A 14096-nucleotide genomic window follows, 5' to 3' on the forward strand; every position below is an offset into this window, starting at 1 on the left:
ATTCTGTCTGTAAAAACACTTGGTTTATTATTTTACATAATTTATTATATATTATATACATTATGTTTCATAATATATACACATATATTAATGTATATAAATATATACAATAATTACATGTAAAATAGTAATATATATATATATATATATATATATATATATAAAATCTTTAGCAATGTATAAACTATTTTAAAATTTAATTAACAATAATATATGTCTCTTTTATACTAAAATATAAGATTTAAAGTATCAAGCAAAATAAAGATAACAATAAATATCTTTGACTCTATTATTAATTAACAATACTTAACATTAAAACTATATTTTACTGTCTGTAGTTGAAATATGTTTAAAAATGCAAAATAATATACTTTAATAGAAAACAAAGTTATCAAATTGTGTTTATTGAATGTTTATTAAAAAATATATAAACTTTGTATGGATTTAACCGTTAATTATCATTAGTAATTAAAAGAAATATAAATATGGAGCAACAGTATATATAAATTGTCAATGTTCTTTAAAATGTTTTACTTTAGCAAGAATTTTAATTCTTTAAAAATTGTAATAATTGATTAAACAGTGATACCGCCTACTATTAATTTGTATTTCTTTGTCTGTTTTAATTTTTAAATAATATTTTTCAACTGTCCATCCCAAATTTTTAAAAATTAAAAAGCTATTATTTAAAAATGTACAGATTTAAATTTATTTATTGACAATAAAAGATTTACTATAAATGCCAATAAAAAATTAATAATAAATTAATATTATAATAAATTGTGTCATAATTTTACATTTATTTGCCTATAAATATGTAGCTACTAGAGTAAAGTATAAAGTTTATATTATAAACTAATGTTTTTTATATGTGTATCCTTTCTTATATTTAAGCTACAGGTAATTCTACTTAAGATATTTCTTTTATTAAATTTTATGTGCTGTACTATTATTTGCCACTAAATATATTTGTAAGTTTTATTAAAATATTTATTTATAATACTCAAATTTATAATTTTATTAATTACAGTACAAAATATATTAATTATAAATTAAAGTACAGAATAAAAAAAACATTTTAGTTTAGTAATTTATAAAAGAAGAACCCATGATTGCATTCTACCCCGTGCGCGTCTCCTCTCGATTAAGCAAATATAGATTTACCGCTGAAAACAATTGCGCATCCAAAATTGTCATTAACATTGTCAGATAGCTGCTTCTGACACTTATCAATAATCAATCCCGATTTACGCGAATCTTTTGTCACGGTTTTACGTTTGGAGTAAAAAAATCCATATTTAAAGCATCGTCTGATTCGCGTTGTGCTACGTTTCTGGCCAATCGTGAACGTATAATGGCCACCATGGAGCCGCCTAACTCCACCTGACTGACACTAGATGTCGGTGGCGTGGCTGATCGTAAATCGTAGCGAGATTCCCGCCCATTGCATACCAGTAGGCGGTGCCATGGTATTTCGTGACGTCATCGCGCTCTCCCCTCTAAATCCCCCACTGGCTGCCCTTCCCACTCCGCCGATTCTCTACGGTGATTCCCCTTTTTTCCTTTGCCACATTCCCGACTGTCGTACGAAGAACTCTCGGGTGGGCCACCATTCTCGGTCATCTTCATAAATGCGAGATGGCCGTTTGAAATGGTATTGAGGCTAATTTGAGCAGCGCTTATGTGATACAGTGTTTGTTTATTGCTTACTAAAGCGGCTGGGATTAAATATAAAACAGTTGACAGAGAGTAGACGTCGGGCTAGACGGAGTGGCGCTTGCTAAGCGAACGGCGGCAACATCGTCCGACGGGCACGTTTGTACGCTCCGAAAAACATATGCAATGTTTATTTTTTCCCCTCTTCCTTAGTACCTCCTTTTAACTTCCGACGTCGACTATTCGCGAATCGTTTTCGACTCCTATAAGGCTCCCGCGCTTATAACCCCAACTGCTTACCGTCTACGTCAACGATTTTCTACCCTAACATTTTTACGAAATGCCGAACCGTATAATCTAAATCTAAACCGGTCCAAAACTATCCATAGTCCTTATTATCGGTATCATGTAATTGTTGTGACATTTCTCGAAAAACTTCAATACCAGGAGAAAAATTTTGCCCACTTAATTTTGCGTTGTCTATAAAATATCGTGCGATATTTTCTCACTTTTAATCCAAAAATATGTTTCATCTCAGACACGTTTGTTATCGTATACCTCTGACAATAGAAAATGGAGTGTACCGACATTTTAACCTTCTTCCCCCTTCGACACTGTGCGTTTATACACATATTCGTAGTACGATATTCCTGGCAAATTGTGTTTATAGGAATAGTGAAACATATTTGTCCCAGAGGAAATATAGACCTTTAGTCCGCGTCAAGAGGGGAAGAGTGGGAGGGAGTTGTATTGTGTCTGTGGAGACGCGCTATGTCACTAAAAAGATCAATACGCCATCGCTGCTCAGCGTGCGCTAGAATCTAGATGGTGCGAGCGGTGCGTACCTATTTGCACATCAGAAACCGCATATCTAAACGTTTTTCTTTGTCTATATCCTTTGATAAAGAGAGAATATGTTACATATTCCAAACAAACAATTATTTATTGATGACTATTAATATTAAGATGCATAAGAACAATGTCATAGTTTCGATATTTTATGATTATCCGTATCTTTGTTGTTTACGAAATTTTCTTTCCAATGAAGCAACAAAATAAATCGAAGGTTATACGATGCATCCCAATTTTATCTGAGACAAAAAGGAATTCGAGCGACTAGACTTTTATAATTTAAAACATATTTATGTGTTTACTACGCGTGTGATATTCTTTCGGAATACACGTTCGCTTTTATAAGAAAAAAAAACTTTTCCATGTTTCCAGCTGTGCAATGATTTATAATATGCAGATTATATTCATCCAATGTAATTCTAGAGTTCGATTTTAATTTCAAATTGACTTAGAAAAAATATTGTTTTTTTTTTTAAATTATCGTATTTATTACGTGCACTTTAAAAGCTATTATGTTACAAAAGTTGCAACAAAAAATATATAATAATAATGTATTTAAAAACAAATTATTTTTGTAGTTGAAGTAAAAATTTATGCTTAATACATATCCGAGTAGAATCTTATTTTAATATTTTAATTTATGTTAGTCTGACAAAATCGATAAACCAATCTAAAACGTATATTACTTTGAACACAATATGCTATTTTTTAGTGATAGAAGATACATGTAATAGAAAATAATATAATTGATTAAGAAATTACTAAAGAACGTATTAACAGTATGAGCGAAGAGTTCAGTATGCTAAAAGAAAAATCATGAGTCATACAAACCAAATTTATTTCATGAATATAATGAATGAAACGATTGAAATGTAGCGAGATACATTAACAATATGACATATTTATCATCCTTTCTTGTAGCCATATACTTATTCCGTTATTATTAAGAAATGTGAGAGTGTCCAATTCAGCATACAATCATTCGATCGAAAATTTGATATCGAAAATTGAATCTTAAAATTAATAAACGAAATGTGAGCGTATATTAGCAAGAAATATATATATCAATTTCAAATATTTTTGCAAGCAATAGGTCACTAAACGACCGAATAATTTTGAGCAGGTGCTAGAACGTGTTTGGAGTTTTAAATCCGCGTGCGTGCATACATGATATTAACGTTAACATAGTTACTCGTGCGTGCCGGTACGACGTCCATGTGACCGTTTTACACGTGTAATGCCATACAATGGCCGTAAATGGTATCAACAAGTGGATGCTTAAGTGCCATTATGAAACGTTGATTATGGACATAAACCATATTATATATTCGTAAGTACATCAAGATACTATGCGTTTCTTCCTACGATTATCACATACTAGCACTTTGTTGTGTAGGTAATACAATCGAACAAAGCGCCCGTAGAATTTAAATGTATGCGCCTCTTTTTTTACAAAACCGTCTCGAAATCATCAACGCGACATTAATTCGCTGAATTCTAGCATATAAATTGTCACATTGAACACGCGGACAAACAGGCGTATCCTGTGTGTATCTGCAGCTATGTACATACAAGTCTATAAACAGCGACATACATAAACAATTGTGCTTAAATCGATCGATTATATCGGCAATAAATGTTTATGAAACGTGAATCATTCGATTAGGTTTATAGAGCTTAAACGTTTTATTCTTTCGTCCCTATCGCGTATTCAATATAAAGATGTCTTTAACGTACGAGAAGTAAATAGAACTCCGACAGTACAGTTACTTAATGGCGTTTGCAACATTTTATTATTGTGTAGTTATATGTTCTAATAAACAGATTAAAAAAGGCTAATTTCATTGATAACCGCTTCTACGTACATTTGTAATATAATGAATTTTCTAATTGATATTCTTTGTATACTTTTGTTAATTATTCCAATACTTAATAATAAATATTAATAATTTATATAAATAAATTTTCAGGAAAGACAATCTTATAAACAATTTCAATATTTTTTAAAATTGCTATAATATAAAAATATACATTGAATATGTAGGTTTATTAAATATTCAAATAAACAAAATAATTCGTTACTTTTAAAAAATATTCGCGTTTTTGTATTTTTTTAACCACAGTTCCTTTTTATAGATAAATTTCAAAATTATTAATCTATGATTAATATAAGAAACGAGGAAAGTAAAGATATCTAAATTTATTAAATTTATTATGCAGAATTAAATTAAAAATTGCATCTCGCGCGAAAATAGGAATCTGTAAACTAATTTTTAAATATTACATTTTTAATTATATAACACAAATTTAAATTTTTAGATTATATTTCACTTGTCTGACGTTTACATTGCAGAGACCATCCAAAACAAACCCTAAAAATTTTTATCACAAGTATTTGAACAACAAAATAATATCGACATATTCAACGTCTGTTTCCATCGAAACGGTACACATAAAATCGATCGTTGTCTTGGTAATATTTCTTAAAAACCAACATGATTTACTCGAGAATACAAATGGCGTAGGTAGCGTCCGCCCCTCGAAATGTGTCCCCTCTAATCTGCACGCTAGCAATTTACTCCGACCGAGCCGACCAATTATGTGGAAAACGGCGAAGAATTTGCGAGTGCGGCACATGCAACGCACGCACATGCGGCCGCGCATAATACGCGGCGAGGGTAGTCGTTAAAGACAATCTGAGCTTTCCATCTCCCGGTATTAGTTTACGCGCAAAAACCAGACGGAGTGCAAGAAAATTATACAAAAAACACCAATATATAATGAGCACGTGTCAGTTAAATTGTCAACTACGATAACTACAACCATCTTACGATCGATATTTTCGAAGTTGTCCAATGCTTTCACGTAGTAAACGTGCGAAATGTCACATAGAAACTTATCTCACTTATTTCAGTGTCTACTATTTCGTTAATTTCGTACTGACTGTGCTGAGGTACAAATTTGATACCATAAACGTTTTTTTTTTTTATATATATACTCTCTACACGATATAAATGTCAAAAAGATTAGAGCTGTATATTATCTTGATTTAATGAACTTGCCTTATTGCTATCGTATTTCTTAAGCTAAGACGCAATAACTCAAATTGTCAACTAATTATTTCTTATGATATTGTCGGAAACGAAAAACTTAAATCCTGAATGAAAGGCCTTCAAATATATCAAAGTTATATGTTTGAAACACATATATTTGAACTTAATTTTCCTTAGTACAGTGCAATACAAATATCCTTCCAGATTTGTAATTAATATCTATTATATAAAATGTATAATTTTACTTACCAATGTTTACAGCCTTATTCTTCTTTATAAAAGTTTTGTGAAAGCTGACTTTGAATTTTTTTATTTTTTTCTTGACTCCTTTCCCCTCACACGCCCTCTCTTCCCTCCGCTTCCCCTCCCCACACACAAAACACATTTTGCAACACTCACACTTCACAAAAATTATAATCCGGGCGCGCGCGCACGTAATAATTTAAATGTAATTATAAAATAATCGAATGCTAAGATTTTATAAATCTGTATCATAGATCTCGAAATTTTTCAGAAATCATCATTGAACGAACGAGAAGATACTGAAAATAGAAAGTTCACACTTAGATGTATCCCTTCTAAGCTTGACTAAGGATTCTCGCTATTGGTCACAATATATCCCCGTTCATTTGTTTTGAAAAAATACCTGGACACGGACCAAAGGATTCCTTTCAATTCCGTTTTTTCTCAAAAAATGAAATCTTTATGGCCATCCTAACGACAGTAGTCTCGGTGACAGTGTCATTGTCGGGTCTTTCTTAAAACCGTTTGCAGTAACATTTCGGATCTGTAGCGAATCAAAATTTCTCGTCAAAATTAAGCAGAATAGATTATCGCACATATTTGCAACAAAACTGCTTTATTTGCAGATAAGGAAGGTAATTTGCAAAAGACAGACATCAGTCGTGGATTATTTGAGCAGCGATGGTCGCCACAATTTATTACACAATTGTAATCTGTCATCAAATCATTTGCGTACAATTGTTAAGTGCTTCCGGAGGATATTGGAGTTCTTCAGTCGGATGTGCGCGAGCAATTTCTTAACTTAATGTTACGAAGTTTCTAACACCAACGATCTACATTGTTGCGCATGGAAGGAGCGAAGCCTCATAAAGAGCAAAGAGATATGATCTCAATTAGCTCGGGCCAAAAGTACGGGTACGGAATGAAACAACCGATAAGAACCCGACGACGTGTTCCATTTACGGTATGCAACTTTCGAGGTGAGTTACATCTCCTCTACCATTTGAGTAATTTCTCAAACGTATTTATCACGTCGTTATCATCGCATTTTACTTCTCTCGCGAAAATGATACAATATTTATGCAGCCAAAGAGTGTACGCATATTTAATTACCAGCGTTATTTCTGAGAAAATTAATATAACGTGGCGAGGCTGTAATAACGATAAATCGTTAATTAATTCTAGTTACGAGATATCTATATTGCAGGATACTCGGGGGAAATTCGAGCATTAAAATAAGAAAAGGTTTTCATCAGCCAACTAGTCGTATCGTAACTTTCGTATCCTATAGCGTAAGAAAATTTTCTTTAGAAAAGAAGTATATATACAGAAAGAGATATAAAATTAAATATTAAAAGAATATATGGACATAAAGATGCCCAAATAGATATTAAAATAGACACTTGAAGAAACATGTTTGCACCAATGCAGATTTATTTTTTGTCTTCTTTTAGTTCCAAGAAGCTAGAAAATTAAACCGGGATTATAGTCAATCTACATTGATGCAAGTAGATTTTAATGTAACGAAAAGAGAACCTAAAATAATTTCTACGAATTAAAAGCCTGTGCTTCGTAATGGGCAGAGTTTCGTTAAGAATTCCGTGGTGGTAGGAACCGGAAACCGTTGGAATCTAGAACGATAAAGAAATAATTCGCGGAAGGCACTGCTGCTACTTGCACGTAATACAGAAGAGGCTGATCTGACCCTGGCGCAACGGCGCACACCGACATATCTCCGCAAGACTCGGAAAGTATAGCGTCGCTGTAATGTTGCAAGCACGGGGAGATAAGGGACCGTGAGACTGTGGACCGAGACTGGGGCAATAAAGTTAGCGGTGTATAACGACTGAGATGTGAAGAGCATGGTACATGTCCCTTTTGTTGTTTTCGTCAGCGCCACGATGTTTTAACGTAACCGGCTGATTCGTTACTGCCAAACGTTTCTCGGTATTTCGGTCTTTAATTTAAGGAACTTGATACATTTGCTATAAAAAAAAAAATGATGAAAAGTGATAAAATAAAATTCGAGAAGAGAAATTTTTTCAAAACACAAATTTAAAAACAAATTATTCACCGAGTCGACTACGCGTTGAAGAATTACATTTTTCAAGAAACGGTCACGTTTAATTCTTCCTCTCGTACGTAACTTTTTCTTTCCTTGAAATTTCATCCAATTTTTACGTCACGCACAAATTGCATCACGTACGAGGGACGCGGAGCGCACCGTTAACGACATGCCTCTGGGATACTTAGTTGTGATCTACGGAGAACAATAGCGTCGTTGTATTCAGACGAGAGGGTCACCACTTCCGCGCCTTCATCCATTTATACGTTTCAGTTAAAGTCCCCGAGGGACGTCGGCCCTACGGCCGTTTCTTTCTCCGCGTAGGCAGCACGATCCTTCGGATCTTGTACCCGGTCCGCGCCACTTTCCTACCTCCCCAGCGCCAGGGGCCAACGAAACCAATAAGTAAAGGGCAGAGAGAAACGGGATGGAGGATGGTGCGCTGCGCGCCGTGTGCGAGAAGACATACATTCGAAGCGACGTAGATATATGCGCGCGACGTGCAGATATACATGACCATCCGTATGTACGCGATGCCGTTGGTAACCTTAACCCCGCGAATTAATATTCCATATGCGCCGCGCGTACGAGCCTTCGCGGATTGCCAATGGCGCGCGGGGAAAGCGTCCTGGACCCTCCGGAAACACCAGGCAAGGACAAAGAGACCGGGACGGGTTTCGCCACACAGGATCTGTTTCATTCGTCAATCGGACAATACCGGATTCTAGCTCTCCGCCTACCATGGAGAATAAGATTCTATAAAGCGGATCAGGACGATTCCGCGTAACATTAGGGGAATGTCGCGCCGCGTACAACTGGTTTTCGTGGTAAAATTAACGGAAATACTTGCTGACATCAACTTTGAATTCATATGGCCATGTAGAAAAGTGATCAATAATGTAATATTAAACAAAAAGTTTTTTTCTAAATATTGGAAAATTCCGCACTACGAATGACAGCAAAATTAATCAACATCTCAAAGTATTTTGTATTTGTAACTAAATGTTAAAATAATTTTGTTTAGAAACTCCATTGTTTGAAATTATTAATATTATCACATTAATAATAATATACAACGCGTTAATAAAAAAATTGTTACAATTAATAATTTGAATACAATTGTAATACTAAAAAAAAGGTAATTTATAATCATTTTTTATGTCAACTATATTTAAATTATACTAATAGCAAGAATTTTTATGTTATTTTAATACATTGTACATGTCGTTACTAACGATATGTAGTAATAACTATAAAAATAAAGCTCTCAATCATAGTTATTCATAAATTATCATTATTTATCATTCGTTTCTAGTCACAAATATTTTTTTCTCGGCATTCAATTGTCGTCTTTTAATTTGTCGTCTTGATTAATATCGCGATAGTGTTACACTTTTTAAGTCATTGCAAGAAAAAATACACACACAACCGTATCGTTTAAATAAATTTCTATATGTAGTGAAATTTTTCTTTTTATGTCAAATGTCTTCTTATGAAGTTACGGTACGTTATTACTAATGATGTGTTATGACTTTCTTTTCATCCTAGAATAGCATTTTAGGATATAAAGACGATCATTTTCAAGACGAAAGGTGCGCGATACAAAGCAAAATGGTGCGATATACCAAATATAAACGGATTGCAAGAGAAATGGGTAATCGGCAAATAGGAAGAGGGCCTAGGGGACCGTGACGCATAAACCGATACGGTTATTTCCGAATATCCGCAGCCATACGCGACCACTCGATGCCTCCATTTCAATGTTCCACCCTTGTAAGCGTAAAAGTGGCGAAAATTCGATGAGATGTAGGGATGGAAATCTAAAAGAAGATAGAAACAAAAGCTTATCGTTCTCACCCTGTCATCAAAAGGTAAACTTTTGCTAGTAAGAAAGAAGTTAACTCGGTGATTTTTTTATACCATCTTCGTCTGTCTCTTTTTTTTTTATAAGAGAATTGGGACAAAGTGGTTTTTTTGATAAGAGAATTGGAACAAAAACTGTCCAAAATTTAAATGCTTCATTTCGTACAAAAAGCTATTATAAATACGAATCTTTGCAATAAAAAAGTACAGCTATATATTTTAATTATAATAATCCAATGTTCCACTGGATAGTATAAACAATAACAAGATAGGGAAATAATGAAGAAAATTAAAACATTCTTAATTATTATACAACTGATTATCATATTTCTATTTCCCTTATCATGAATACAATACATTTAGACCATTCTTGTATATATTTACTCGTCAAGATCTAAATCTATTAAAATCATTCACTTTTGCAAAACAATGATTTTTTGTAATAGTTTTCATATGGATTGGTTTAAGTCACGTTTCATTATAAATATAAAAAAAGGCAAAAAAAAAGAAAATGCAAGACAATATAATGGTCAGAATTTTATTACAGGAATAAAACAAGCATCCATATAATTTACTATATGTTTTTATTTCGTTTGTAATATCATAGATAGCTTACGAATATAATTCTACATCAAGTTTTGAAAATGGATACATTTACATTCATTGTCAATGAATTACCGCCTCGCTAACCATCATCATCGTTATCATCATCGTCGTCAATCTCATCACCAGCTCTCGCACGGTATAATACTAATCATTAATAGTCAATAGACATGAGACTCCATTATTCCGTTACTCCTATTACTTAACGTGGTAAGTAGGTAGGTAGGTAGGTATTGAAGGACAGCTACGCTCGCTTATCGTTACATTATTACGTTAATTGGGTATCATCGATACGTTAAGACCCGCGGATTCATTCGTCTTAATTAATTTTCTCTTGCGGCTCTTCATTCACTGGGCGATGTTAACGTTATGGTGTTGTTTAATATTTACATCGAGAATTGTTGAAATAATGTACGGCTTTCCATCCATTCGCAATAGACACAAAATTAACAAATTAAATTCTGCACTTGAATCATTTTAGTAGATATGAGAGTATATATATCGGTAAAAAGAGACTCAAGTTAAATTAAAATTGATAATTAACTTCTTTTACTTACAAAGTTTCGCAGTATTATTGCGCGACATCACGAAAGAGAATAGGAAGAAAATGCATTGAATAGACTTTAACTTTAAGCAAAGAAATTACGCAGAATCTCGGAAACGAATACTTTCATAATTCGATTGCTACAATATTGATAAAAATGTGCACAGGCCCGGTCTTACTGCTTTCGTTGTATAAAAAATGCAACATTGTTATCATATATAAACAATAAATAACATTCAATTAAACAATCGGGCAGGGAAAGGGAAACAAGTGTCCATTAGACATAACTCTTGAATTTATGTCAACAACTCCGAGAATTTTTTTTAATCAAAGCGTTTAAGGTGACAAAAAGAGCAACGAAATATCGTCGTGACATACGTTCTTACGTAAACTTTTCACGCATGATTTCCAACAGAAAAATGAAAAGATCCTTTGCTCTGTCAAGACGAACAAAAGCATTTTACATCAGATATCTTCATGTTTCGTCAGAGTATAACAAGCGAGAAAGAAAATTATAATACATATATGCAGGACGCACTGTCACAGGAAGATTATAAAAAATTCGAGACGTAAAAAAGCTGCCACAACAAAAAATAAAACATTTAATGTATATATATAAAACTGATTAGCTTATCACCTTACGGAATCAGTTGTGAGCAACGTCAACGGCAAACAATTACCAAAAACTAACAACAAAGACAGTCAACATATTCTTGCGAACGAAACATATTAAATATGTTCAACATTGTTTGATGTTATTTAAATTCCAATCTGTTCAACAGTTAATTTTTGCATACTCACAGTCGATTCCAACCTCAAGTGCCCAGTTCACGTTATGTTCACGTTAGTCGGGCAACATGTTACACTAGTACACACAGATCGAATGGACAAATGCAATAAGTATAATACAACCAGCTGCGCGAAGAACAACGAGATTGTTCCGTACTGATCATCAGCATTCCGTTCAAAAAAAGAAAACTAGAATTAGCTTCCTTGTTCGGCATTCGCGAGATATTTAAGTGATTATGAAATCATTAGTATCTGTTGAGTTTAGAAATTGCAGTACGCAACAATATCATCGTCTTCAAATACAAAATATTAAAAATCTACATAATATATCTATATAAAAAATACGCATCAAAACAATAGAGACGATAAGCGATATATTCACACTATGCTATCATTAAAAAAAATTCAGTACCTTTCTTTTCACATTAACAAAAACAAATATACGAAAAAAATACGTAAAATAAACAGCTCATAAATAAACAATGACATCTATAGATAAAGAAAATATAACAAACAATTTTTTCTCATATCAATCCTACGTTCTGCCAGACGGATTCGGCTACTTGTTTCATAAATATCTTTTTTTCTTCTTTCAACCAATACATGGCGCTTATATATCGCGAAGAATAGATATAATCAATTTCAATTTTGCCAATAGAAATTCGCATTTGCTTACAAATAATACGATGTGATTTTTGCTGAATATTTCACGCTCTCTCTTTCTCTCTCTCTCTCTCTCCCTCTCTCTTACACATACAAACATACACAAACACACTCTTTTTTTCTCTTTCTCTCTTTCTCTCTCATTCTGTCCTATCATTACTTTCGCATGACCACACGATCCTTTTCATTCCCAAGCAAAATCTCTTTCGCTACTCATACGCGCACATTAAATGTTACTACATCATTTAATCAATGTTTGAGCCACACTCTAGTGTTCATTCTATATTTATTAATTCGGATAAGAGAAGTCCTCGCGCGGGGGTTGGGAGGTGGAGGTTGGAGGGGAGTTTGCTTCAATAAATATTTTTGCTTTAACGTCGAAGAACCGGCCGCGGCCACGCGAATTCAAGAAAGACGTGTATGCGAGTTTGGCAAGTCGGGCAATGTTGTACTACTAACATATTATGTAGTTTCTTTTTTTAATGTTTCAGTAATTATACCTAATCGGTACTATCAATTCGATATAGTACACATCTACGATAATGGTAAGATTAGAGTGAGTATATAAATGACAGAGAGGTAGAAGCGGAAGAAAGGTGAAGAGGGAGGTAGAGGAGAGGGAGGAGGCAAAGAAGGACAGATCATAGGAGTAAGGAGAAAAGAGGGAAGAGGATGGGGAAGCATTATGAATGTTATATGATATGATTACGCGTCAGTTATTTGGAATAATATTCTATAACCATATAGAGTTGCTGCAGCTAGCTTAGATATAAGCCAAGAGAAAGCTTCATATGTGGACGGCGCCCGCACAATTTTTACTCTAAAATTTCCGCCTTATATCTCTACACTTCCGACCCATGCGAAAGATTCGAGAAGGGATCTCATTGATTAGGATACATCGGATGCAGACTAATTCGCGTAATTCAGAAGATCACGAATTAAATCCGTGACGGCATACTTTCTGAGAGTGTTCTCTTATTTGTATACCTGTAATGCCAATTTCCAAACAAGTTGATCGTTTCTTCTTTTAAAGTTACTCGTATACTCATTGTAAAAGTATAAACTGAGCAGTTGTAACGCTCGTAAAAATTCCATGCCGACATTGTTTATAATCAATCAACGATTCAAATTAATTTTTTTTAAATCTTTTCTCTAATAAAAAAAATGCAGTTGCATGATGATTGACCGACATCGTTAAGACCAGGTTTTTGATTCGAGACTTTTTGAAGGAAATGCGTAATGACGTATTAAAAAAATGATTAATCCTCATCGTTGATCCGTTTCTCAAGTCCAACACTACGGTCGATGTTTGACGTCTGCGCTAAAACCAACGCGACTCCATACGTCAATGCCATCCCCTTTATTCCGCCATACACCGTCTCGCTAGAATTAAGGACTTAAATATATATCGTAAATAGAAACTAACACGGCCGCCATAAATCTCATCGCCCCCGTACTGTACAAATTCTTCGGACTATAAGTTTAATAATTATTATTATTACGCATTACGTATATCTCTAATTTGTCGGACGTATCGGCGCCGCCATCGTCGCAGTACTTGCTGCTGCCACGTCACTTAATAATTAACGATGTCTGTAGAAATAACGTTCAAAACATAACTAAATAATAATAATGATAATAACTCATATTTAATAATAATACAATAAAACTAATGTTCTCGCCCGCCTTGTAGATTCAAAAGCAATATGGTGAACTTGACGGGTAAATTTTTAAAACACAATAAAAATAATAATTAATAGTGATG

This window comes from Monomorium pharaonis, chromosome 3 (assembly GCF_013373865.1).
Source record: "Monomorium pharaonis isolate MP-MQ-018 chromosome 3, ASM1337386v2, whole genome shotgun sequence".
Lineage (NCBI taxonomy): Eukaryota > Metazoa > Arthropoda > Insecta > Hymenoptera > Formicidae > Monomorium > Monomorium pharaonis.